At 48.5% G+C, this 27,690-nt stretch overlaps 1 protein-coding gene across 4 annotated transcripts in view; it reads right to left on the reverse strand.

Moving 5' to 3' along the window:
* The window catches only part of TBL1X (transducin beta like 1 X-linked), a 187,039-nt gene that overhangs the window by 74,829 nt on the left and 84,520 nt on the right, over positions 1–27,690 (reverse strand). The window contains exon 3 of one of the 4 annotated variants that reach the window (XM_079123189.1): positions 1,145–1,304. The exons of the other annotated variants lie outside the window; for them this stretch is intronic. The gene's annotated coding sequence lies outside the window, so the exon portion shown is untranslated. The remainder of the gene's footprint in view (positions 1–1,144; positions 1,305–27,690) is intronic. 4 annotated transcript variants of the gene reach the window in all.

Here is a 27,690-nt window from a genome sequence, read left to right on the forward strand (position 1 = left end):
ATCTGCCGGGGGTCTTGAAAAGGATCCAGTGTGGATAAAGAGGGAGGACTAATTTTCCCACTGTTTTCTGATCATGATGAAAGACTCACAGGAGTTATTCTTTAACCACAATGCCAATTTATGGGTGCAAAAAATAAAGAGAGCTATTGTAGCAGCCTCTTGGATGGTACCCAACGAGCTCTGCCCCCTGATACTTAAATTCTGGCATAGCCCACCCACATTTACCACACTGTTGGTCTGAAATACAGCAGGAATTTTTGTGCATGACTTCTGCAACTGAGCTGGAAAAGCAGGGCCACGGCCACATGTGGAATGAGGTGCAAAAGATCCTACAGCCCCAATAGGTTTCCAAGGTCACCCCAGGCTGACACCTTGCCTATGATTTCCCCGGGGACCAGAGTCACGGCCAACCAGCTAAGGTGCCCTGGGTGCCTTAGGTGACCCTTAGGACTCAGGTGAGACCATCAATCACCTGCTGAGCTTTAGGTCATCTGCTACACGGCAAAGACAACGGGACTGAGGCTGGAGAGCCATTAGGAGAAAGGAGGAAACGCAGCAGACACGGACCCCATCCGTCTGCTCCCTGTGTCCTCAAAGGATGCAAGAGAACCCACAGCACACCTGCCGGGCAGGACAGGTCTACCTTGCCACATCCACAAGCGCATTTTTGGTAACTCTTGTGTCTAGTAGGTGGGTCCTTTAACTCCCAGATTTGGAGAAATCAGACTGATGAACCCTTCCCCCCACTGCACACCCCCAATCCCCCGGGAATAACATGCTCCCCCTCAGTGAAACACTTCCACATCCACGCGTGGATGGCATTTAAAATGAGAGTAGAAGAAAAGTCCCTGCTTCAAGTTCTTGATGTACTCCGAGGTCGATTCTAAACTCATGTGATTTCTTTTACCAAAGTCTTGATCTAAGGACACGAGACGCTTTCATCACCTTGCATCACTGCCGCGGGGGAGATTCCCCTGGAAGAAAGCATCCCTTTGTGGCTTAAAACGGCTTATGTTATCTCATGGAACAGGGCTGAGACTTTCCCCTCGAAAGCACAATTCCCGGCTCTGTTTGCTCAGCCTGTTCACCAGTCCCACATTATCTCCAAAAAAGCGTAAAGGTTGGAGGCACACATGCTCATTACCTGGGGCTCAAATTACGAAGCTGGGTCTCTTTTGAGGGCTCTCATTAGATGAAAGTAGCACTGCTCCTGGAAGCTGATCCTCCAGGGCCCTGTCTGTCTCCAAGGGCTGAACTCTGCGACCTGACACCAGGTTACCTCCTGTTTACATGTGAAGCCACCCCTGTCAAGAAAGGAAATTCCAAGGTCAAGGTCTCACTTGCCCACCTCTGGGACTTCCAAACACAGAACATTTCCCACTGGACGTTCTGTTTGTTTAACACGGCTCCCTGGAAAGAGCCAAGAGTCTTGACAATGCCCAACAGTACCCAAGTCTCATGCACAGGAAAATTTCTTTAGGAAATGATCACAAAACCACAAGGCAAACCTGCTTCTCCTGCCGTGAGCCTATCGCTGCAACACGGTGAGGGCTAAGCTCAACGTGGCCAGACTTGGTGCCTCTCTGGTGTCTATGGGTCTGGCAGAGTTGCGTGCCCCATGGCTGAACTGCAGAGTGTCCCAGAGGAGGGAGGCTAGAGGGCACAGAGCCTGCATTCATCAAATTCCTCCGGTTCAGCCACGTGGAAAAGCCAGCTCTGCCCGAGGTGTGACCAAGAGCAGGTTCCAGGACCAAAATCCAGCTGTGCACGCCACCGTGAAACCTGCAGACCAGACGTCTCCCTACAGCTCTGAACCAGAGCACACAAGAAATCACCTCCCGGGGGGAAGGCAATCGATGACAAGACGCACTCCTCTGTGCTTCATTTACTCAAAAATTGCCCTTTGGTCAGGAGGATCATTTCCAACTGGATTTGGCGTGGGGCCTCCCTACTGGAAAAGGCCCCTGTATAGAGAACAGCAGTCATGCTGACCTTGGACGGAACACCGCACTTGGAGCTTTGTTCTATTTATGCGTAAATTTTATCAAAGACAAAGAATGTGTTGTTTGGATTTCTTTGGCTACTTTGCAAAAAAGTCTCTAATAGCCCTGGGCCACAGGCCATGCATGGCCATGTGGCTACCATAAAGACAGCATGGAATCTGCGGGCGAGGACTGGGACACAGCCGCTGTTAGGGGATGAACCGGGTCCCCCTAATCGGCAGTCCCTCCAAACATGACCTAATTCTGAAAAAAGAACCAAGGTAGATGTAAACAGTTAAACTAAGGGGGTCAAGTTAGATTAGGGTGGGCCCCTCATTTAACATGACTGATATGCTCTTAAAGTATCTGTCAATCATAGGGTTGGGGATGTAGCTCAGTGGCAGAGCACTTGCCTAGCACATGTGAGGCCCTGGGTTCAATTCCCAGCACTGGAAAAACAAAAAGCTATAGAAAGAGACACCTAGCAGGGTGTCTGTGACAACAGGCAAAGACTAGAGGATGTGTCTACAAGGTAAAGAACACCAAGCACTGCCAGAGCCACCAGAAGCTAGAAGATGCAAGGAAAGATCCTCCACTAAAGGCTCTGGAGGGAGCATGACCCTGCTGCCATCTTGGTTTTGAACCTGTGGCCCCCAGAAACAGGAGACCATACATGTTCTAAGTTACCCAGTTGGTACTGCTTTGTTGCAGCAGGCCAAGGAATCTAAAAACCCACTCACGCACTAAGCTTCAGCATCACTGTGGCAGAGAATTCACAGGCAGGAAAAGGGACCCTCTGGTGGGCTTTGGTCCTACATCTGGACCTCAGCTGTAATACCCAGCTGTGATCAAGTACATGCCTCCAGAGCCTGCCTCTCTGTGTTGAGGGGGAGCAGATACAGGATGCACAAATCAAAATTATGGATTAACACTTTAGAGATTACACAGTGTTGTCCAGGGATGCATACACACATAAGATGGAGGTGTAGCTCATGGCACAGCATTTGCCTAGCAGATACAAGGACCTGGGTTCCATCCCCAGAACTGCAAAAGAGTAGTAATAACAATAATAAATCTGAAATAACTTCTCTTAAGGGACAAAGATACATTCATAGAGAAGGGCAAGAAGCAACTGAAATCCACCTGCCTTTATGCCCACCTCTCAAGATGATGGAAAAGTAAACCAATTTTTCCTTTACTCCAGAAGTAAGATGTTCAAGGATTTATATGCTAAGGCTTCTCATTCACAACAACTGGTCCAAGAATGTCAGTTCCATGTGGATTAAGACAAACATTTCACTTATAAATAACAACTGAGTCCTGAGTTTGCTTTTTAGAACTTCTGGATTCTACAGTGCCATGTCTAAGTCCACCAGGACCAATTATTAGAAAACATAAGGTACTAAAAAATCATTCAAACTTTCCTGACATTTCCAAAAGGGAGAAAAACCATTCCATCATCACTTATTAAATAACATATGTTATGGTTTGAATTTTAAATGTCTCCCAAAGGTCATGTGTTCCAAGGCTTGGTTGCCAGCTGGTGGTGCTACTGGGAGGTGGTGGATGGGACCTTTAAGAGGTGGTGCCAGTGGAAGGAAGTGAGGCCACTGGGGGTGGCCTGGGGGGCTCTTGGGACCCAGCTCCTTCCTTTCTGTCTTTGCTTCGCTGATGCCCCAAGGTGAGTAGTTCTGTTCCACCATATGCCCCCACCATGATGGTCTCCTGTACCAGAGGCCCAAAGCAATGGGGCCAGCAGACGTGGACTGTAACCTCTGAAACTATGAGCCAAAGGGAGTCTTCCTCCTTCTAAGCTGACTTAGTAAGAAATTTTACTCAACACACACCTCATCAGAACTGAAATTCAGTGAGTTTGTCTATGGTTAGAAGATGGAGAAGAATCTTAAGACAGCTCTAATCCTAATTCATATCCTAATTGATAACCTCCCGCAACAAGGCCTTCTGAGCTAGATCGTCTCAGAACTTTGACAGGAAGACTGAGGCAGCCTACCCAGCCCCACGCGGGAGAAGCAGCACAGCTGGAGCATTACTGCACTTAGGCCATGCCAATCGATGAGACAGCATGTGCAGGAAACGTAAGGAAAAGAAGGGAAACCACATCCCTCAGGTTGGACTGATACCCTTGAACTCCCAGAGACATGGTCAATACTCTATCTAAAACACACAGGGGTGGGCCAGGACTGCACTTCAGGGTCTCGCTGACCAGGGTGGCCCCCGGTCCTCCTGGTTGGCCTTCACCTGAGTGGTCAGGGGGATGCAGAGACCCCAGAGCAGTGCTACAGAGGAAGGGGGCCCAGAAATCAGTCCCAAGTCACGTTTCTAGGGACAGTGCATGGTACAGCTGACCCTGGAACAATGCAGCAACCGAGACACCGATTCATGTATCAATTCTTGACCCAGAAATAGCAGTAGGAAGTGCTATGAGGTTTTCACAGCAGTTCGGTGTTACCACAGCTCTTTCTCTGCAGTTACAATTTAATTCTGAGTCTTTACATTGGCTTGCGTTTCTTTCAACTGAGCACAGTGCCACGCCACGGAGGATCTATGTGTGCGCACACTTTTTGATACATTTAGCTTTTTCTCCCCATGGCAGTGCTGGGGATGGAACCAAGGACTGCGTGCATGCTAGGAAAGAGCTCTACCACTGAGCTGCAACCCAGCCCTTGGACTTTCTGTAATAGATTTGTTTATATTGTACTGCAGTAAGTTAAAGAGACCGTCATCTACATTTATTTCATGCCATCATGACATGCCTAACTTTCTTGTCACTCTTTTGACACTACATGGCTCATTTTGAGTTTTTTTCCAAATCATTGCCTATCTCTAGAAGAAAAACCTGGCTTCGTGAGGACCCCGGCAGTTGGAACCCACGTTGTCCTTCAAGGGTCAGTTGTACACATCCTGCCCTTGGGGAACCCGTCCAGAGCTGAACACCCACCAGCATCCCTTTGCAACAAAAATCTAAGCCCAGGAGGCGTGCTTCCCCAGGAGAACCCAACCCTCCCGCAGCCATTCCCTGAAGACCTCTCCCAGGAGACCAAATGCCAGACACTCCCTCCTTCTATGACCCACAGGCTCCAGCTGGTTCCACACAAGGCCAGAGATCAGCTCCTGACCAACGATGGTGGTGGCTGGGTGCCCCTCTCCCCACCGCCTCAGATCTCTGCTCTGCTGTGAGCTCTGATTGGCTCCCCCGAGACTCGCTGGGACCTCACGGCTACCCCGAGGAATCTCCTGAAACCACTGACTTATTTCATCATTCTCCACTCAGCAAACTCCAGCAGTCCCCAGCGCGATGTCATGGAGGGTGCACGCCCCGGCCTGTTCTGTTTTCTGCCCCAAGAAGTTCCTTTGTCTTTTCCTCTGTAAAACCCCACTTTTCCTCAAAGGCCAGGCTGTAACCCCGACCCCGTCCTCAGGCATCTTCGGGCTCCAGGGCCTGTCTGTGCTCAGGCTGGTTCTACCGATCCAGGCTATGAAAAGCCCAAGTCTCACTTATCACAAACGGTGCCTCCCCTGCTCCTACAAGACCACTCTGCAGCACTGGCTGCAGCGACTGGAACTCGGAAGCAGCGTTAGGCTGATCCCACACAAACAAGGCATGGCTTTCCACGGGTCAGGACGTGAGGCAGGCAGGCGGGAGGCGGTCTTGGTCCTGTTTGATTTTAGGTTTGCTGACCAGGATTTCCTTCGAATCAACTGGGGTCAAAAGGGCTCAACGACACGCCCTAGGTTGAGAGGTGAGCATTCTTCTCTGTCATAAAGGTAAAACACCATTCCCTGTGGGATTGTGTTCCAAGCTGTGATGTTCACGCCACACACCCTCCCAAGTGTCTATGTTGAAACCTAACTCCAGGGGGAAGGTGCTAGGATGTGAGGCCTGTGGGAGGTGACTAGACCAGGATGGCGGGGCCCTTACAACAGGGCTCAGTGCCCTCATGAAAGGTTTCCCAGAGAGCGCCCTCGGCCCTCTCTCCCCGTGAGGGCGCAGCGGGAAGGGGCCATCTATGAGAAAATAGGTCTTCGCTTGACACTGAACCTGTCAACCTCCAGAACCACAAATGGTAAGTTTCTGTTGTTTATAAGCTACCGGTTTATTTTGTTATAGCAGCTCAAGCAAACTGGGTCATCTTGCTAAGCTAAAATGCTTGGGAAAAATCAGGTAGATTCAATGCATTTTTGACTTACACTATTTCGAGCTTACACCAGACTTATTGGGATGTAACGCCATCATAAGTCAGAGAACATCTTCAAAGAAATACAAGTGGTCAACAAATATATGAAAAAAATGTTCAACATCTCTAGCAATTACAGAAATTCAAATTAAAACTACACTGAGATTCCATCTCACTCCAGTTAGAAGGCAATTAACAAGAATACAAGTAATAATAAATGTTGGTGAGGCTGTAGGGGCAAAGGTACACACATACATTGCTGGTGGGACTGCAAACTGGTGCAACCATTCTGGAAAGCAGAATGGAGATTCCTCAGAAACTTGGAATGGACCAACATTTGACCCAGCTGTATACTACAGTAAGGCAGCCACATCAATGTTTACAGCAGCTCAATTCACAATGGCTAAACTATGGAACCAAACTAGGTATCCTTCAACAAATGAATGGATAAAGAAAATGTGATATATACATACACATACATATACGTGTGTGTGTGTGTGTGTGTGTGTGTGTGTGTGTTATGGAATATTACTCAGCCTTAAAGAAGAAGTTATGGCATTTGCAGGTAAATGGATGAAACTGGAGAAGATCATGCTAAGTGAAATAAACCAATCTCAAAAAACCAAAAGCCAAATGTTTTCTCTGATATGTGGATACTACCGTGCAATAAGGGGGTGGGGAGAACAGAAGTTCATTTGATTAAACAAAGGGGAATGAACTGGACATCACCTTCCTGTGTTCACATATGAATACACAACCAGGGAAACTCCGCATCATGAACAACCACAAGAATGGGATCCTAATTAGACCAAGATGTATTTCATGTGTGTATAATGTTAAAAATACTCTACTGTCATGTATGACTAAGAAGAACAAATAAAAAGCATTAAAAAGAAGAAGAAGAAGATCTTCAGTGAATGACCTGAGAGACAGGCCCAGGGCTGCCCTGGATTCCCTTCTTGGCCTTGCTCTACGGTGGAGCGTTGGCGCAGGCTGCTCTGGAGCTCCACGCTGAGGGATCCCTTTGGCTCAGCTGCGCCGTGTGATCTAGACATTTTCCATCCACTCAGGACATTTCACGCATTTCTCTCCCTGAAAAGGCCCTCTCTCCGCATCTGTAACTCTTGGCATTTGGCGTGCATTCTGGAGGTGGGAAGCTGGGTACATGTGTGGGATGGAACACGGGGAGAGCTGGAACTCACTGCTGCTCCAAATCAATATCTCAGGGAAGAAAACACAGAATCTCATCAAGGAAGGGAAAGGCCATTCTGCAGGGTCACCAAGAACTTCAGCCCTGGAAGCACCCTGCCAACCTTGATTCTAAACGAAGGACAGGGGCCGGGAGTGGAGCTCAGTGGTTTTGCTCTGGGAAATAAACAACATAAAGCAGAAAAAAGCATCTTGGGCTGGAGACACACGGCAGCTCCTTCCGTGTCCCAAAACTCCTTATCGCTCAAGGCGTTCTTCCTCCGCATCTGGTCCCTCCCTGACTTTTTAAAACTTAAGTCAGTATGTTTAGAGCCTGATCTTTTAAAAGCCAGCCTCTCCTTTTTCTGTGGGCGTGGAATCTTTCTTCTAATGTGTTTTCTCTGAGTCTTCCTTACTGATTAGTCTCATTTACAGCTTTTTCCTTCTGTCTCTGTGAGGAGCAAAGCCAAGCGTTTACAGACTCAGTGCCATTATTTAGACATAGCTAGCATCACAGGAATCTAGGGGCACAGGGCTTCAGAGCCTTCCAGCTCATCCTAGGTCTTTACATAAAGGACAGGTGGGGTTACATGCAGACACTGAACATTTCTGTCTGTTCCCTCTACTTGGTTTAGACACATACGCCTCATCTTAAGACAGAGAAACATATAACTACAGGACAGCTGGGGACACATTACCAATAATGTTCAGGGGAAATGTCACCAAATCTAAGCAGAGGACCACATTTACAGTTACTATGTGTTTGATTTCTAGGTCTCCTGCCCCTGAGACTGCCTTCGAGAGACAGTTAAAACGAAACCAAAAAACCCACAGCAAACACTCAAAGCCGTCAGGAGTGACATCTTCGACACTTAGTGCGTGATGGCGTGGGATTTTAAACGTATCACAATCTGATGGTCAATTTTATTCTGCCCATTCAGAATGTACGATATTGTTGCCAAAACCTCAGCTGTAGATACCGGGCCCTCTTTTAAATTGTTTTGCTGCCGATGAATACTTGGGTCCACTTAAAAAGAAACCCAACTCCAACGAAAACCTGTGCTAGTTGCGCGGAGGGTTATTTGTTAAAAGCTCAGCCAAGGATCCCCTTTCGTCTCCATTTATCTACAAAAATGAAAAGGATCATTTATTAGGTGAACCTCTACGTTGAAGGACTGAAACAATATTTAGGCAAAGAGGTATTTATATTTCACACACACAATAATTAGTTCCCTCCTAACAGCAGGGTAGTAGTCACCAAATGCAATCAGTGTGTGACCCACTGATTCAACCAGATTACTGGGTAGCAAACCTTCCCTATTTGAGTCCCTGGCCCACGTCTCAGCTCTGGACGGCCTTGGGCAAGCCACTAGGCAGTCTCACATATGCATTTCCCTTTGTCAGACAGGGCTTAGAATTATGAAGTGCCAGCAGGCGGAGGGCAGCGCCACCCTGCAGCCTTCGGGAGACCCTTTGCCAGGGGCAGCCCCGTGCTCCTTAGGAAGATCAGGAGCCCCCACCCCACTTCTCCAAGTGGCACAGGCCACACTAGCTCTGCCAGAGGAGCTCTGGAACGAGCTTTCTCTAACTGGAAAGAATGGGCGTGCCAATGACAGGCAAAAAGGGACAATGTGGCAGTTGTGAGACGGCAATGGGTTTCCTTCCCGTGCACGTCTTCAAGTCACAGAACCCGGGGGCCTGAGTCTCCTCTGCAGCATCCGACTTGATTTTCCTGTAACTTCACTGTACAGACCTTTGAGACCCTGGTGCCTCCATACTGGTGACCGAGAGAGTGGGAGAATGACATGGAAGTTTCAAAACCTCACAGGTCGCTACCTGCAGGGCGAGGCGATGAGGTTGATTATGGTTGTGCCTCTCTATCTGTTCCCCAGCTGCGACGGAAACCAACCAAGATTGACAATATCCGGGACATAACTATCTCTGGAACATGTACGGCCTGCTGTCGTTATCCTCTAAACGATACACAATAACAAACAGCCCCACAGAATTCACATTGTATTAAGTGCACAACATAATCACAATGTATCACACCTAATACAACATAATACACCTAATTAGTCCAAAGATTTAAACTGCACAGGAGGATTGCTGGGGTTACATGTAAAGACTATGCCATTTTATACAAGGGGACTTAAGCATCTGACGGGTTTGATATCAGAGGGAGTCCTGAAACCCACCCCCTGCGAACATCAAGAGAGGACTTAAATGCAAATTGTGTCACTTGCATACGGAGAGAAGGATGGTGGAGAAATCAAAAAGGATTTGGATATATGGTAATAATTACAGGAAAGATAAAATAAGGGCTTAGGGTGTAGCTCAGGGGTAGGGTGCCAGCTCAGCACGCATCCCTGGGTTCCAACTCAATTGTGGCAAAAATAAATAAAAGAAACTCATTCGAGGTACTACAACCTGTGGATTCCAAGGAGAGGGAGCTCTTTTCTGAATGGGGTCAAGTAGAGATGAAAGTTGTTTAAAACCACATTTGCACTTCTGAGGCCCCTGTCTTCCCCAAATTGTATCTGAATCCAGAATTTCTCCCCAAACCACAAGAGCCTTTTATCTCACAGAAGACAAGGCAAGACTCCCTAGTGGCTAAAACCTGTATCTTGTGGGTTATTTAAGAAATTGCTTTAGAAAATTATTCTCACCCTATCTGACTAGGAAGCCAGCAACAGAGATGGCCAGGGGTTAAGTTCCTATAAATCATATTTTTATAACACAACAACATAAAACCAGGAATGGAGGAAGCAACATCAATTTGGGAAGTTTTTCATAAAGAATTTTCTTCAAGATCAACTACTATGCCTACCACTCCTAGCAAATGATGCCTGTTTATCCTCTCAGCAATTCCTGAGAATGAAAACATCATTCTCTGCCTAAAAATGTGTCTACGTTCGATGATTTCCCTTTTAAAATAAAGATACCCAGAATTGAGACAGTTATTACAATAGTATGCACTGACATAAAAATGGTTGAAAGTGTTTCCTTGGGAATCTCAAGCAAGTCAATTCACAGGGCAAGGCTTGGGGGGTGCAGAGTTAGTGGGGAGGCAGTAGGGTCCCAGAAAGACAAGAAGGTTTCCCTCTCATCTGTCCATAGTTGAGCCTTCATTTGCTAGATCCTATTTCCTATCTATTCTCCAAGGAAACATGCCGGGTGCCCGACATCTGAGAACGCAGATGTGAGACCTCCTGACCTCAAGCTGCAGACAGCCTGGCTGCCCAGCAATGCACTGCACAGTGGGGTGCCCACAGACCCCCAGGACTCAAGATGCCCACCTGCCTCCCACAACACAGGCACTTATTTGTTTTGCAGTCGGGGAGAGAGGCTCTGCACTGATTTCATTGCAAACATCCAAAGGGAAAGCAGAGGACCAGAAAAACCCTGCTGAGGGCCCAGTACAGCAGGTGGCAAGGAACACTCTTTTCCCTCCTCTCGGCTATTCTCCTTTCAAACACAAAATAGGAAACATGGGTTTCAAGAGGCACTTGGTAACTTATACAGAGGCAAAGATAAAGCATCTCCTGAAAATGAATCTAAACACCCCACACACCCACATCAAGATACCACTGCCTGTGCAGGTCCTTTCCATTACCTAGCTCATCCACACTGCTGACCAGGGTACTGGACCCATGACATAGGCTCCGTAATGTCAGCTGCAAGGACAGACAGATGGGTGGATGGATAAGTAGACAAATGAACAGATGGATGGACGAACAGATGGATAAGTGGATGGACTGGTGCAAGAGGATGGACACGGTGTGTTGTCCCTCCGAGATTCAAGCATTGGAAGCTTGGTCCCTAGTGTGGCAGAGGGAGGTGGTGGTACCCTGAAGAGGTGTGGCTGGTGGGAGGCAACCAGGTCAGGTGGCACCACTCTCAGAAGGAATGAGTGCAGGGTTAGTTTGTTCTGAGAGGGCAAGTTACTACAAACGAGCCAGTTTGGAGCCTGGATCTCTCTTGCTTCTTATCTTGCCATGTGATCTCTGTCTTACCTGTGCTCCTTCCACCACAGGCCCTCAGTAGAGCTGAGCTCAGCTAGCACCAGGCTCTTGGACCTCCAGAACAACCTCCCAACTTTATAAAGTACCCAGCCTTGGGAAATTTGTCATAGCAACAGAAAATAGATGAACAGACTTGGTCTGACATAGCCAGATGGGAGCAACTCCATTAGCATAGCATCAAAGCACCAAGTACCAAATCCTCTGTCACTACACAAGATGGATATGAAAACAAGCAATGTCCAGGAAACTCACAGAGGAAACATCTTTTTCATGAAGCACATGGTACGATGTGTAAGATGGACAGATCCCATGGTATGGTGGCCTCTCCTTCCTCAGTTTGGGCAACAGAAGTACCACCATCCTAAAAGAGTATGTGACCACACGATGGAATATTATTCAGCTACAAAACAGGAAGGAAATTGAATATATGCTACAAAAGGGATAGACCTTGAAAACACTATGCTCAGATTTCCCTCATGTTCAACACCAAGGCAGGTGGGAAGGATGGAAAGTTCACGCAGTAAACAGAGTGACCAAGTAGAGACAGTGGCTCAACCCTACTTCCCTGGCCATGGTGGACCCCACCACCCCCACAGCAAGGCTGAGACTCTGTTCTCCTGGCAGGCACTCCAGGGATGTCTGCAGATGATGAGGGGCTCTGTCTGCCTGCCTGCCTGCCTCTCCTACACACACACACACACACACACACACACACACACACACACACACACACACGGCACTCATGAGCCCGCCTTACATGACTACACGTATTTCAGGCACAAGGAATGTAGCAGCAACTGGAATTCACAGCCCGGGTGAGTCAAGAGGTCGGCGGCCGGCCGGCAGGAATCCCAACGTCTCTCAAGCTTCATAAGATGATGGGAGATAATGCCATCAGGGTGAGCGAGGTCTGCAGAAGGGACTGGTGCCTGCGAGTGCTTTCCATGAGGCACAGGGCTTCGAGCTCCCAGGAAGGGAAGGTGGAGCACCCGAGGAGGCTGCAGACCTGAGGCGAGGTGTGGCCTGGCACACGAGACCCCGGGTTCCTGAAACTCAGCGCAGAGCTTCTGCTCAAGGTGGGGGGCCGCAGGGAACTGCTTCTGAAGCCTCCTGGCTCATCCCTAGGAGGCTGATGCTTGGCCACCCCTTCTCCACCTCTTTTCTCCCCCACCCCTGCTAACAGAGGCACCTTATAACCATTTGGGGGCAGCCCTAGTGTCTGAGGAAGTCGCAGCCCCGTGCAGCATGAAGTCCCCGCACCGTGGGATAGGGCAACCGAGACTCAGGCCTCTCGTGGGTTCTTTTCCAGATTTCTGGAGAATGGGAGGGCAAAGGGGGCGCCTCCAGTGAGACCGAGGGAAGTCTAAATATCAGATGGAATGGTACACGGCACTGATTTAGAAATTAAATCCAGAACACCCTTGAACAGCTCAACTCATAAAAAACAAGAAACACTGAAAAACTCCGAAGCATTACTGATCGATCGACTGCAGTGCTGAGCATCGAATCCAGGACTCTGTCACACCAGGCCAGCTCTACACCGTGGAATGACCTCTCTAGGCCGCAAGTACACTGACGACATTGAACACAGGGTGGACCCTCAGCATCTGTGGGAGTCTGTGCCAGGTCTCCCACGGATACCACGTTCCAGAGACTCTTGGAAGTCACCGACTTTCATAAACCAGCCTAGCATTTGCATGTAAGCTACACGCTGCACCTGTACACCTTCAGTCGTCTCTAGGTTACTTAGGATACATCGTAAATGCTACGTAAATAGAGCTTATATTGCATTTTTGGGGGGAAATAATGACAAGGAAAAAAAGAAAGCTTGTACACATTCAGTGCAGAGGCACTGAAAATTTTAGATCTGCAATTAGTTGACTCCACCCATGTGGAACCCACAGATAAAGTGTCAACTGCATACAGGCTTTCTTAAGGAGAGGAAGAACGAAATATACTTCCTGAAAGCCTCTAAAATGTTCAGAATTCAAATGCCAAGCCAGTCCTTCCTCCATGATATTTTATTCAAGTGAAATAAGTCAATAGTTTAGTCTGAAGATTCGTTCTTAATTCTTTACAAAGAAAGAGAGCGGCAGAAAATCATGGTGTTGCCAACCAAAAAGTTGGGTGTGCATACAAAAGCACATAAATTACACAAAGTGATCCTTTCATATTTGTTTTTGTAATAACTTTAAGGCTTGCAAAAAGTTGCAGAACTAGCACAGGGTCTGTCAAACTGGCGCCTGGGGTCCGCTTTTGTGAACATTCTCCATAAACACAGCAATTAGCAAATCCAAGAAATCAATACTGGGACAGGGCAACTCAGTAAATCACAGACCATATTCAAAGGTCGCCGGTTTAGAGCCAAGTCATACCCTTCAGCAGGAACTGCACAAAGACACAGTGTCCTCTCAGAGTATCATCCCAGGAGGCTGACAAGCCTTCCATCTCATGATCTGACCTTTGACCTCCTGGCCCATGTGGGCGCTGCTGGATTTCTTCACCATAAATCATAACTTCCGTCCCTTTTGTAATAAATGCGCATCTGAGAGGGATACTCCGAGCCTAAGCTAATATTACGTAACCATTATGAAATGTCACGGATACAAACGTGACCATATGTGCCACAGTGTATTATTTCCATGATAAGTGCTGTGTTCCAATCTTGTTCCCAAGAAGAAATCTTTTAAAATGCTACTTAAAAAAAAAAAAAAAAAAAACTCCTGGGTTTCATCATGGATGCAGAGTTAAATACAAACAAGCACAATACTTAAAATTTGTCAAGGGATTTGTGTGCGAGAAGCATCCAGGAAGCTCATTAGCAAAAGAACCAATTCCAATAAGAAGCCTTGGTTTGGGCAGTGACTCACCCAGAATCCAAAGAAAGGATGTTCCTAATTAACACTGGATTCTGTGATTTTTATCTTGACTATAAGCAAAAGTTCTCTAGGAACATCTACTTCAAAGTGATATGGCACGTAAAATTGATGGTGAGGTTCACTGCCACAGAAGAACGTTTAGGAGAAATGGTTTCTATAAACCCCAAACTACTCTAAAATAATAAACCTCATTAACGTCTTCATGAGTTAAAATGAGCACTGTTAAAATAAAAACTGACGAGAATTAATGAACACACATACGCTAAAACCACCAGAAAACAGGTTCACGTATCTCCCAGAGTCAGCATCCAACTGGGGGGAAAACAGGGCCGGCCTGACAGAAGGCCCCCTGGGATGCGCTCAGTGGGTGCTGCACACACGACAAGGACGGCCTAGGTTAGCACACGGAGACAAAACTGCCGGAAGACACGGCAGTTTCAACAGTAGAACCTAAAAACAGGGCCAACACCCTAATAAAGTCATAGTGTATTTTTTAAATGTCAACTATTTTCTTTAATAAGCACATAGATGGACAGACTTAAGGAATCCCAAAGAGCCCCAGCATACAGTCGGTGCTCCCAAAGCACAGGCAAATAAACACCCCTGGAACCCCAGCTGCAAGGCACAGCCGCCTCCTGGGCTCTGGCAGGGGCAGATGTGGGTCCATTCCCAGCCTGGACACTCACAAGCTCCATGACCCTGAGCAGCCCGGGCCCCCACAGATGGGTTAAAGCACTTCTCAGCAAACAGCAACCATCTGTGCAATCAAACAACCACGTTGCAGCAAAGGTATTTCTGGACACCCGTAAGTTACCGACTAACGGCGTAGCTAGTTCAGGACCGTAAGATCATAGTACCTGCCTGGGTTGCACGGTGCTCCCCAGAAACCCACGTTCAACTGTGAATGCGCCCATGTTTGGAAACAGCGTCTACACAGATGTAATGAAGTCATACTGGAGTAGGGTGGACCCTAGATCCAAAGACTGATGGCTTTGTCACTGAGAGGAGATCCAGACACACACAAATAAAGCAGAAGGACACAGGAGGTCACAGGCAGAGGCTGGAGTGAGGAAGCCAAAAGCCAAGGGACATCCAGAGCCACCAGAAGATGGAAGGGGGCAAGTCCTGTGGTGGAGCCTGCAGAAGCAGCCAGCACCGACCACACCTTAACTCTGGCTTCCAGAGCTGTAAGAGAACACCTTTCTTTCTGGTGTTTATGGGAATTTGTTACAGCAAACTTGTTCAAGGAAACGCATGCTATATGAAGTCTGGTCCCAGCACTGGTGACAGGCGTAGCTGCCACACCACTGGTAAGAGTGCCAAGAGGTGACTCTGCACAGCCAGGCCTGCACATCGAGACCTCCACGTCCAAATCTCACTCCTCATGTCCTCAGGCACAGTGCAGATGTCACTCACCTCGGGGGCAAAATCAACAGGGAAGCCAGAAAACTCAGCCATCAAAAGCAAAGACATCATAATTTAACATTTGAAAACATCAAAATGAATGCCAAAGGCACACAAGGAGCAAGGTATCAAAATGTCAGTGAGGTGATACTGGGTCCTGAGGCAAAGGTTCAGAAACACTAGCCCCCATTTCACCTGAAACTGACACTGTGTTCCTCACGGAACTTCCTGCAGACATTTCACTGCCTTGGTATTACACTGAAATATCACATAGGTAGCCAAAGACAGATGGCAACAATCCGAATGTGCACTAGATGGATGAATGGATAGAGAAATAAAAACGGTGGAATCCTACACAGCAATGAAAAGGGATGTCTCTGACACACGGAAAGACAGGAAGTGACCCCAAGAGCAGGCCCAATGACAGATGGGCAGACTCTCTGTGAACGCACCAAATACCAGCAGGCATTGCACTTTGGATGTCTTGCGTGGGATGTGAATTAGGTCTTAACCGAGCTGCTCGAATATACACAGGTAATTTCTCCTGGAGTCCGAGGTTTGCTACCACCCCGTCAGTTCTGCTCGCCAAGCAAAGGCCTCACTCCCTTCACTGCGGGCTGGTCACACTCCATGATGTCACGCAGCACCCTGCAGTCACTGGGTGGCAACTCCTCACTCCCAACCAAGGCAGGACTGGAGTGAGGATGGGCATCGCACGGGTCCTCCAAGCTGCCCTGCTCTTTCCAAGGACAGAAAGTGCCCAGCCAGGCACCTGGCATCCTGCCCTCCGAAACTGCGTATGCTGACTTTACTGCAGGGCAAATCTAATTTTAACCAGTCAGTGTTCTGCTCTCAGGGAGCAAAGAATACACTCCTCCATGTCTGCCTGACTTCCTGCGTTTGGTGATTCCTGTGGGTCGGGACGCAGGGATGACCAACTCCAAGGCAAAAGCACCCCATTCGCAGCAATATAGCCAAAATAAGAAAAAACCCTACAGGCAGCCACACATTGTAAAGCTGAAAGTAAAATTCACAAAACACATACCTTAAAACCAGTGAAGACCAATCCTGTGTGCTCCTGATAACAGCTAACACATTCATATTTAATGGAGAGCCCTTTAATGCCACGCCCACCCTATTTCCCTTTCAGGGTCCCCCTGGGGCTGCAGGTCAAGGACAGGGCCACGGCCTCAGCAGGAAGTGGGGAAGGAGAGACCTCGCTACTCAACTTTAGCACCCACTCTGGCTCCTTCTTCCCTTCCCGCCTACTTCACAACAGCCCTGCAAGGCAGGTGTGATCTCATTAAACATGCGCAGCCAGGGACGCAAGGCTGCTGAGGGAAGAAATGAAATGTGAGGGTGCTCCCAACTCCAGTTCAGAGTTCTGTGAGGGCTCGCGAGAGTGAGCCTGTGCTTCCATTCAGTTAAAACGGACCCCGCCGAGGGACGCAAAAGCCATCAGTCAGCTCTCCGTTCCTGAAACAATGCCTGAGATAATCACCTTACAAAGAGAAAAGGTCTGTTTTGGCTCATGGCTTTGGAAGTTTCTGTCCATGATTAACTGGCCCCATAACTTTTGGGCCAGCAGTGAGGCAGCACATCATGGCGGGCAGCTGTAGGGGAACAAAGCCACTCACCTCACAGCCAGGGTGACACAAAGAAATAGGACAGGTGCGACTCCAATGTCCCCATCAAGGGCCTGCCCCCAATGGCTGGAAGGCCTCCCAAGGCCCCCAATGGCTGGAAGGCCTCCCAAGGCCTCACCTCCTCCTATTTGCACCACCTCCCTGAAGAGCCACACTGGGCAACAACCCCTTAACCCAGAGGTCTTTGGGGACACTTAAGATCCACACTACAGCAAAAGCTAAATCAGTCAAGTCTTTTTTTCTTTAAAAAAAGGAAACTATTGGTCAATTTGACTATACTCTGAAGAAATTCTGCCTGAAGAAAGCAGTATAAGCCAAGGAACCACCCACAAGGAACCAATGTGTTGCAGCTCATATCACAGACAGACCGAGGGCTTATGTCCTCAATGAAGAATGAAGATAAACCCTAGGGACTCAGAGCCCAGGGATTATACTGGGCACTGCTGATGCAGACGCTGCCCAGGACCGATTCCCGACCGGCAGAAGGAAAGCAGGTACTTACTCAGTATGAACCAGTGTGAGCAAAGTGGGTTATTCTAATCTTTTAAAGAAGGAGGGGAACCATCTCCAAATCCCAGTGCCCAGCTGTCAGCCAACCCCTCAAGCAGCCCTCTCTCAGCAGAGCAGGGTCAGCCCTGCCTGCTTCTCTCTGCTACACCCAGGCCAAATCTGCCGAACCCCCAAACCCACATTTTCTCCCTCCGTTTGACTTCCTCTGTTTAATAACACTCAACTACATCGTAACTGCAAAGGCAGTCACAGGGGTAGAGACATTCTCAAAAGGACAGAAGAAAGCCAGGCTCAGTGGCGCACCTGTGATCCCAGTGCCTGGGGAAGCAGAGGCAGCAGGATGGCCAAGTTCAAGGTCAGCAGGGCAACTTGGTGAGACTCTCTCAAAATAAAAAATGAAAAAGGATGAGGATGTAACTCAGTGGGAAAGCGCTCCTGGGTTCAATCCTCATTACCAGAAGAGAAAGAGACAGAGAAGAAAAAGCCAACCAAGGGGGCCAGGAGAGAAGCTCCCAGCCGACTATGAATCTATCACACCCTGGCCCTAATTGTATCAGATAACCCTCTTAACGGCGACTCTAAAATTTGGAAGAAAATATTGAGCCTGATTGGAGCAGATGGAGCTAATTAGATGTCTTCTTTGAGAGGATAAATCCTAAGCTAAGGATCTGAAGAAAGAAAAGACCAACAGGGAAGAACTTAAAGAGACAAATGGTAGGTGCCGTGGTGGAATCAGGACAGAGGATCATAAGAAACGATTAGGGAAAAGGCCTACTTTGCAGTACAAAGAGCAAGAGAAAACGTACGCTCTCATTTAGAGTTCAGAGAGCACTAATCAGATCCATTAGATCAGGGTGAGCAAAGTGCGCTCCCGGGGCGAAATCTGTCCGCACGGGTCTCTGCACGGATCAAGGTCAGGAGGAACAAAGCCTTGCCATTCTTTTACCTGGTGTTTATGGCTGCCTTCACCCTGAAACCACAGAGCTGAGCCGCTGTGACAGAGACCTTCAGGTTACAACCCAAACCAAACAGGGCCCAGCCTTCTACAGAAAAAGTCTGCTGCCTGTGTGCCAGACATCTTCATCACAAGATTGAGAGCAAAAAAGAAAACCGAGAGATTTCACTAGTTACACACGTACACAGAAAAGGAGGAAGAGAAGGAGAGAGAGAGGGCGGGAGGGAGGGACAGAATGAGAATGAGTAACACATTGCAGAGGAGAAAATGCAAGCATACACTGAAAAGCCTCTCCCATGCTGCCCACCTCCGCCTAAAAGGACTAGGGAGGTCCGAATCTTAGGATTTCCTTCCAGTCATGCCCTACCCACATCAATCCGCACCATATGCTTCCTCCCAATTTCATACGCAACTGTGATAACGTATCCCCTGGGGATACACTATGAGACTCCCACTGGGCCAAGAAACCACAGAGAACACTGACTGTGCTTTTTCCTATACAAACACATCCATAATACAGTTTCATGTTCTCAGTTAAAAGAAGCACATGCCACTTCTCTTTGTCATATTCAAATTCATATCCATTTTCTCTTTGACATATTCGCTACTCTTGGACTTGGGGACGTTATGAAGTAAACTATGGGTCACTTGACATAAGCATTTTGATACCATATAATGGGTCTGATAAACAAGATCGTACTAAGTGACTAATGGAAGGGTAGCATATACAGAGTAGACACATTGGAGAGAGGGATGATTCATGTCTCAGAAGGGACAAAGCAGGATGGTGCAAGATTTCATCAAAATATTCAGAACAACAAGCATTTCAAAGCTTATGAATTGTTTAATTCTATATTTTCAGACTGTGGTTGACCATGTGTAACTGAAACTACAGACACAAAACCATGGCTAATGGGGAACTACTGTATGAGGCAACTTGTTTTTATGCATGCAAGCATGTCACGGGTGATCATTCCATATATGAATGAATTATTCATTTTTTCCCTATCATTTGCTAGATTTCATGCTTGCATGTGTCCTAATTTAGCAAATTCAGGATGCACACTTGGTTTCATTCTTCCACTTTCACAACATTTTTGATGGACATTAAGGGAGGACTTCTTTACATACATTGAAAATATCTCCACAAAACAAATCCAAAAAAGCAACCATTCTAGGTCAAAGGGTACACAGGTCTCAGATTTCAAGATATTTTGCCAACCTGCTCTCCAGAGAGGTCATACTCAGTTTATCCTGCAGTGTCACTGAGCCAACAGAACACAGGGACAGATGAGCTTTCTGATTTCCCTTTGATGGGTTAAGGTGGAATGGTCATCTTCATCTTTTCATTTGCAGTTCCCACAGAGCAAATGGAATCTTTACACAGATTTTAGAGCTATTTGCTTCTTTACTTTAAACTATTCATATCTTTAGTGTATTTTTCAGTCTGTTATGGTCTAAATAGGAGTTGTCCCCCCAGAAGCTCCTGGTAATATTGGAATAGTTGAAAGGGAAATATTTGGAATTTGTAGGAATATTTGCAGTCTAACCCCTCCCCCCAAAGTATAGGTAAACCAGGGGCCAAGGAAGTTGTACTTGTTGGAAGGATTATAGCCCCAAAAGAGATGCTAAGTACTTTGCACATAGAAAGTAGGGAAAATGGCTTGAGGATAACACAGGAATTTGCAACATCATACCCACTACAGGTTCAAAGGGGGAATCCCTTTGAGAAGAGATCTTGGGAGCACCCTGCTCACACAGGCGGGCCTAGGAAGTTGTTTCTTCATGCTGGGCCATGCAGGCACTAAGAGGCCACTGTACACATGACTCTGGGGGGCCAAGAACTGTGGTAGCTAGCAGCAGACCTTGGTATCATCCATGTGGTGCTGCTTCTGAAGGAGTGCAGGATGACTGAATTAAGGGGTCATGGAGGCTTCCACCAAGATTTTAAAGGATGGCCTGGGAGGCCTGGCAAAATGTAGCAGGGTCAGGGTCCCTGTGGGCTGTCCCTGAGAGAGTGACGTGTGAAACTGCGAAGGTGAAGCCAAGGCTAGACCAAAGAGTCCAGGAAACAAGAAATTCCAGTAATGTGGACTCTCTACCCCAAAAAAGGCAGCTGGCTGCAGAGATAGCCAGGCTAAAAGAGAGCCCACATGCTCTGCAACCGGCAAGGGCAAGGGGGCAAGGTTGCCCAAGGCCTCTGGAGAATGCATCTCAGGGTCACGGGCCCTAGAGGCTGCATGTGGAGTTACAGGTGGAGTCAAGGGGACCTGCCTGCTCCTCTGGGTTTCAGTCCTGCTTTGGCGCCATTCCTTCTTTCTATGTGCCATCCTCCCATGTGGAATGGGACTGTTTAATCTTTGTCACCTGTTTTTGACTTTATAAGAGCTCCCAGGCAAGAGTTTGCCTTGAGTCTCAGAGGAGACCCTGGACTTGGACTGGCCTTTTGGGCAATGATGGACTCTCAAGACCGTGGGACTTTGGAGATGAACTAAATGAATTTTGCACCATGAGGTGAACATGAGCTTTGGCAGCTGGGGTGGAGTGTTGTGGTTTGGATATGGGGTGTCCCCCCCCAGTGACTCCTGACAATGCAGGAATATTCAGAGGTAAAATGCATTAGGAGAGCTGAAACCTAAGCAGAACATCCTGGTTTGAAAGAACAAGCTGGGAGGTGACTGCAGGCAGGTGGGACATGGCTGGAGAAGCCAGGTCCCTGGGGGCGTGCCAAGGAAGGGTGTCTCTGACCTGCAGCCCTTTCCCCGTCTGTCCACTTCCTGAAGAAAGCTAAGCAGCCATTCTCACCGGACCCTTCCCGCCACGAAGTGCTGCCTGACGTTGGGCCCAGAGCAATGGAGCTGGCCATCTATGAACTGAGACTCTGAGACCATGAGCACCCCAAAAACTTCCTCCTCCAAGTTGTTCTTTTTGAGTGTTTTGGTCACAGTGACAAAAAAGTCAACTAAAACACAGTCCACATATTACAGGAATCAGGTGTTGGCATGATGTGCTTGCAGGCATCATTTTCTTGGTCTGATATTTACGGCTGCCTCTGAACCTCCAGATGAACAAGACACAGTATATACTAAAGCTTCACACTTCCACTCTGGTTCATACAGTGCTCTGATCTTTGGTCCTTACAGTGTTCCACCAGGCAATGCCTCGAGAGCCCATGAAGAGACGAGGGTCACACGTCACTTTAGTCTAAGAGCTTCTACAAGCACTGTTTTTCCTGTTGGACTCCCACTCATTTTTCTCATATTTATCATGATACTTTCCTTTATATGCCATCAACCATCTTTTTCAATGAATCATTAGCATCTTCAGAAAACCCCATGACCAAGAAATCATAATCTGTTTTCCCTTACACATGCCCACGAGCCCCAGAGAAACAGAGAGGAAGGACGAGAGTCACAGTCGTTGATCCCCAGAAGCAGTGACTATGGCCTCCTATGGTGACAGACAGAATGCGCCCCCCCTGGGGAAGAGGGGTACTGAAGATGTGATTAGGGACACAAGGACACCGTTCTGGATTATGGCCTTGGTGGGTGCTTAAACCCAAGGGCCGGGTCTTCCCAAGACACAGGTGGGAGACCTCATGGAGGGCACGTGAAGACAGAGGCAGATGATGGAGGGACGCGGCCCCAAGCCACTGGATGCCTGAGTGCCCGGAGCCAGGGGGAGGCATTGAACAGACTGGCCCTGCTGAGCCTCCGAGCCAGGCCTGCTGGCAGCCAGGTTCACAATGGCTGACCCCCGACAGTGAGAGCATCGATTTCTGCTGTTTCAAGCCACCCCGTTTGTGGTGATTTGTTATCACCGTAGGAAACTACAGCAGGCTAACAGCTTCCATGGATATCTTAAAAAAATCCTTCAGTATGGCGCCTGTCTGTAACCCCAGCAGCTCGCGAGGCTGAGGCAGGAGGATCGCGAGTTCAAAGCTAACTAAAGCCAGTCTCAGCAAGTTAGCGAGGCCCCAAGCAACTCGGCCAGACCCTGTCTCTAAAGGAAATCCAAAAAAGGGATGGGGATGTGGCTCAGTGGTGAAGTGCCCCTGGTTCAAAACCCAGTACCCCCACCTCCAAAAAAAATCCTTCTATATCAGAGATACCACCAGAAAAACTGTGGGTGAAATGATGTGATCTTTGTGACTTTCTTTAAAATTATTCTATTCTAGAGGGAAAAAAAACCAAACAGCACTGAGGGCACAGATGACCAGAAGACTGCGGTGTGGTCACAGTGGGTGAGGAAGCTGGGTGAGGACGATGTGGGACGGAGAGATACTCTGTGGACTTCTGAACACCTCCCACTACTGACATGGACACAAGGGGCGTGTGTCAGAGACCAGTAAACTTCCCTCTTAAACAATGCGACCAACTTGACCATCCAATTCTGGGGAACCGGCCACCACCTGAACCCGCAAGGAAGAAAATCCCAAGCGCTGCCAACGGGTGCCCTCCCGCCCCTGCTGTCTGCAAATCGGTTTGCCTCCTCCTTGCAGAGGTTGACGACGCTTCTTGATTCATTCTTTAGCAAAAGGCTGGGCCTAATTCTCCTAGTGCCTCCTTGGGGACCAGGCTGCTCCTGTGTCACCTAGATTGCTCCAGAAAGAAATCGAGTCAGTGGGACATTCTTTAGGAGAAGCCAGGCATGACCGGGCTGAGCTGGGCCAGTCAGGTGCCCGGCAGCTCTCGGGGATCTATCATTTGTCCCAGATGCATAGGCTTCCTCTGACCTGACCCTCACTTTTCCAGGGTGCTTTCAGGACGTGGGTGGCTGCACGTCAGGCCAGGCAGGATCTTGGCAAGCCGAAGGGTTACCTGTGTTGGCACTTGTGACAAGCGCATCCCGTCACGGTGCTGTGGGGCCTATCCTGCCGCCTCCCAGACACTCCACCCACTGGACGCCGGAAGCAGTCCCCAGTTGTGACGATCAAATGCACCTCTAGAGATTGTCAAGTTCGCCCTGCGGGAGGTGATCCCCACGCTGGGAGCATCAGAGTCTAGAAAATTCCTCCCTGTGAGCCCAGACTTTGCTATGTTCTAACCTATCTGGGACACAGTGTGAACTTGGCCCTTTTTTGATTCAAGGCTGTAAAGCATGTCATCCACACAGAGACCCCAGAGGAAGAGAAAGAGTGTACGTGCACAGCCTGCGGGTTTAATCGGACTCCCTCAGAGGGCCTCTGGGGAAGGTAAAGTAAGTGAATAATCATGGCATCGGGCCACCTGTGAAAGGGGTCTTTGAAGTTGTAGCTCAGTCGTGTGCCATTTCTAGAAACAAGCAATGGAGGCTGCCATGGCTTTTTCACGGTCTCTGATTCTCCAGGCGCAGTGACGAGCAACGCTAACGACGACTGAGGCTTACGGACCGACAGCGTGGCTCACACACGTCAAAGCCAGGAACGGCACACTCCCAAACACGAAAAGCACCCCCAGCGAGGCCTGTGTTCAGCGGTGGTGTTCCCAGACTGAACAGAGGCTGGAGAATATTCCAGACCGACCCGGCTCTCGTGCTCCGTGTTGACATGAAAACACCAGCGTCCGAGCGTATGCGGGAAAGCAGCAAGGGCCCCCAAACCGTCCTCGCTCCCCTCGACACTGAGAGCTGACCCTGCCGCCTTGAAAGAACCAGGATGCCCGCTCAGAGTGGACGCCTGGGGCGCCCCACGGAACCTGCAGCACAGGAATCCCCCGGTGCGGACGGTCCTCCTGGGCTCCACGGAAATCCTCGAAGAGGAAAACGGCCAGCCCTGGACCCCTGGCGCCTCCCAGGAGGGATGTGGGCAGCCCACCTCACCATGCGGAGCCGATGCCCAACCCCATCGGCCATGCAGCAGTGCAAGAAGCGGGAGGGCCAGCCCAAGGGCAGGAAGACGGAGGTCCCGAGAGCTGCGTCTCTGCTCTGCCAGGCACTGGCCCGAAGCTCCGGGACAGCAACCAAACTTAAATTCGGGGCTTGGAATGACACCTTGAGAGGGGCGCCCGCAGAGGCAACGGGGACGCGGGCTGCTCAGTCACACCTCCCTAACGAAGCTGCTATGGAGTAGACTCTGTCACAAGCCGTTTCATTTCTCTTCTAAACAGGGATCTGCCTGACACCTCCCTCCCGTCTCCATGGGGGGCTCCCTGGGATCCACTCAGTCGCCAACACTTTGGGGGAGAACCCAAGCAACTCCCCGCCACCTCGAACAACGTAATGATGCCCACCAGGTGTGTGCTTCAAGGAATTCTGCAGCCAACAAGATCCAAATCCCCTGGGGCTGCAGGTTTGCCAGAGAGCTTAGTTTTTGTGCAGTATTTCAATTTAACTCCTGAATAACTGTCTTATTCCCTTGCTGACAAGTCGATACCCCTTCAGTTCACACTGTGTACAAATCCGGGTAAGGACAACCGCCGTGGAAGAGAGGGGTGCCGTGGGCTTCTTAGACCCTCATAGGATCACCCGTCTGGCAAGCCGTCCCAGCTTCCTTAAGATGATCAAGGCCACGACGACTTGCCAGACCCTGAGCAGTGGCCCGACTTTCCAGATGTCTTCCAAATATCCAGGAGCATTAAATGAACAAACCTGAAAGAGAGAAGGACCCAGCCATGCGCAGCCGACCCCTGGACCCTGCCGAGCTTCCTTAGCTGGGCCTACGGCAGTGCCAGGAGAAGAAGCCTTTAGAGCCAAGAGTCAGGGCACAGACGGTTGTCCTGGTCCTTCCTTTTTTTTTTTTTTGCGGTGCTGGGGATCGAACCCAGGGCCTTGTACTTGCGAGAGCGAGCACTCTACCAACTAAACTATCTCCCCAGCCCCTGGTCCTTCCTCTTAATCATGCTGACTCCACTCAACATGAGGTGGGCAGCTTGTTCCAACATGCACTCCCTGCCACAAGATGCTTCCTCACATCAGGCCCAAATGCAACAGGACCAAGCAGCCATGGAATGAAAACATGAGCCAAAGTAGTCAACCTTTTCTCTTTGTAAGTTGATTATCTCAGGCATTTTGTTACAGGAACGGAAACCTGACTAATACACACTTCGGCCATCATGACCATCCCAAACATCTCCAGACATTGTCCTATGCTCTCCTGGGGTGTGAGAGGGATAAAAAAAAAAAAAAAAAAAAAAAAAATACCACTTTGAGAACCACTCTTCTAAAGGGATAAGATGTCACCTCCAGCACCCACAAAAAGAAAGCCCCAGGTAAATCCAGCTCTTATACCAACTCAATGTGCCGCTCACTGTGCCTGTCCTTCAGACTGCAGATCTGTCTACTCTAACCCACTGGTCACATCGCAAATTAAATAAAATGTGAAATCACCTCCTCCATCACACTAGCCACATTTCCAGTGGACTAGAGTCACCTACAGCCTCTGTAATGGATGGCGTAGGCACAGAACAGCTCCATGGTCACACCTCTCTAAGACCTCAGGAAAAGACTGCTGGGGGCGAATTTAAATTAACACTGTGAAGACCTAAGGAAAATACGCAAGGTTTCTATCGCTGTTGCTGGTGGTTTTTTTTTTGTGGGGGGTACCAGGGATTGAACTCGGGGCACTCAACCACTGAGCCACATCCCAGCTATATTTTGTATTTTATTTAGAGACAGGGCCTCACTTTTGCTGAGGCTGGCTTTGAACACCTGATCCTTCTGCCTCAGCCTCCCAAGCCTCTGGGATGACAGGCACGCACCACCACGCCCAGCAATACAGTTTTGTTTTTTATTATTTTTTTTAATGTATGTTTTCCAAATACTAAAAGAACTATTTTCTGCAAATGCACTCTTAAATTGTAGACAAGAGTATAATTTTAAAAGCCATAATTTAAAAAGAAAAAAAAGTTGAGAAAAGGCATTTGCCCCCAATTTCTATGCAATTAATGAAAAAGTATTTACCTGGAAAATACTGAGATCTGTCTACAGTATCCACCCAAGCAGAGAATATGGACCTGTGTGAATGAACTGCTTCATCTCATCATGCAATTCCAAGTCTCCCAATGGATATGATTCCAGGTGCTCTCCTGGGGTCCCCACATCCATCCACCAAGTCCTTCTGTCCCCAGGTGTTGCTGCACTTGCAAAGCTTTAGGCCGGAACAGGGAGACACGAGACACAGCCTGATTCCTCAATGGCACAGGCCAGAATCACGTGCTGTTCTTCGCTCCAACCCACTTAATGACCTTCCAAAGGCAAAGCGCCTTCCAAACCCAACCCAGGACCTTCTAGACACTGAGTAGCTCCAATGTGCTATGTTTATGGGTACATAGGGGGGAGGGGAAAGACTGAAACATGCTGAGAAGTGTCATTATCTCAATGTGTCAGTCAACGTTCCATCCTTGTAATCAAAAGACTGGACAAGAACAGAGGAGGAAAAGTTTAGTCTGGTTCATGGTTTCAGACGTTCAGTCCATGGTGGGCCGACTCTACTGCTCTGGCCCGAGGTGAGGCAGAATATCATGGCAGAAGGGCGTGGAGGAGGAGAGCAGCTCAGGACAATGGCACCAGGAAGCAGAGAGAGCTCTACTCACCAGGGACAAGATATAAACCCCAAAGGCACAGCCCAGTGATCCAGCTCCTCCAGCCACACCCCACCTGCCTTCAGCCACCACCCAGTTCAGCCACATCAGGGGATTAATGCACTGACTAGGTTACAACTCGCATAACCCAATCATTTCACCTCTGCATTTTCTTGCAATGTCTCACACATGAGCTTTGGAGGGACACTTAATATCTAAATCACAACACCAACACGTCACGGGGTCATGCTCATCGATAGGTGTTAGTTTTACCCACATCAGCTTTTACTGTTCTTCAGTAATGCATTACAATCATACGTAATATTGGGATTCATCATACCATGTTCACATATGCGTTGTAATCATATACGTTCATTGTGGCTATATCAATCTTTCTGAAAGAGTAT

The sequence above is a fragment of the Sciurus vulgaris genome, assembly GCF_902686455.1.
Source record: "Sciurus vulgaris genome assembly, chromosome: X".
In the NCBI taxonomy this organism is placed as follows: Eukaryota; Metazoa; Chordata; class Mammalia; order Rodentia; family Sciuridae; genus Sciurus; species Sciurus vulgaris.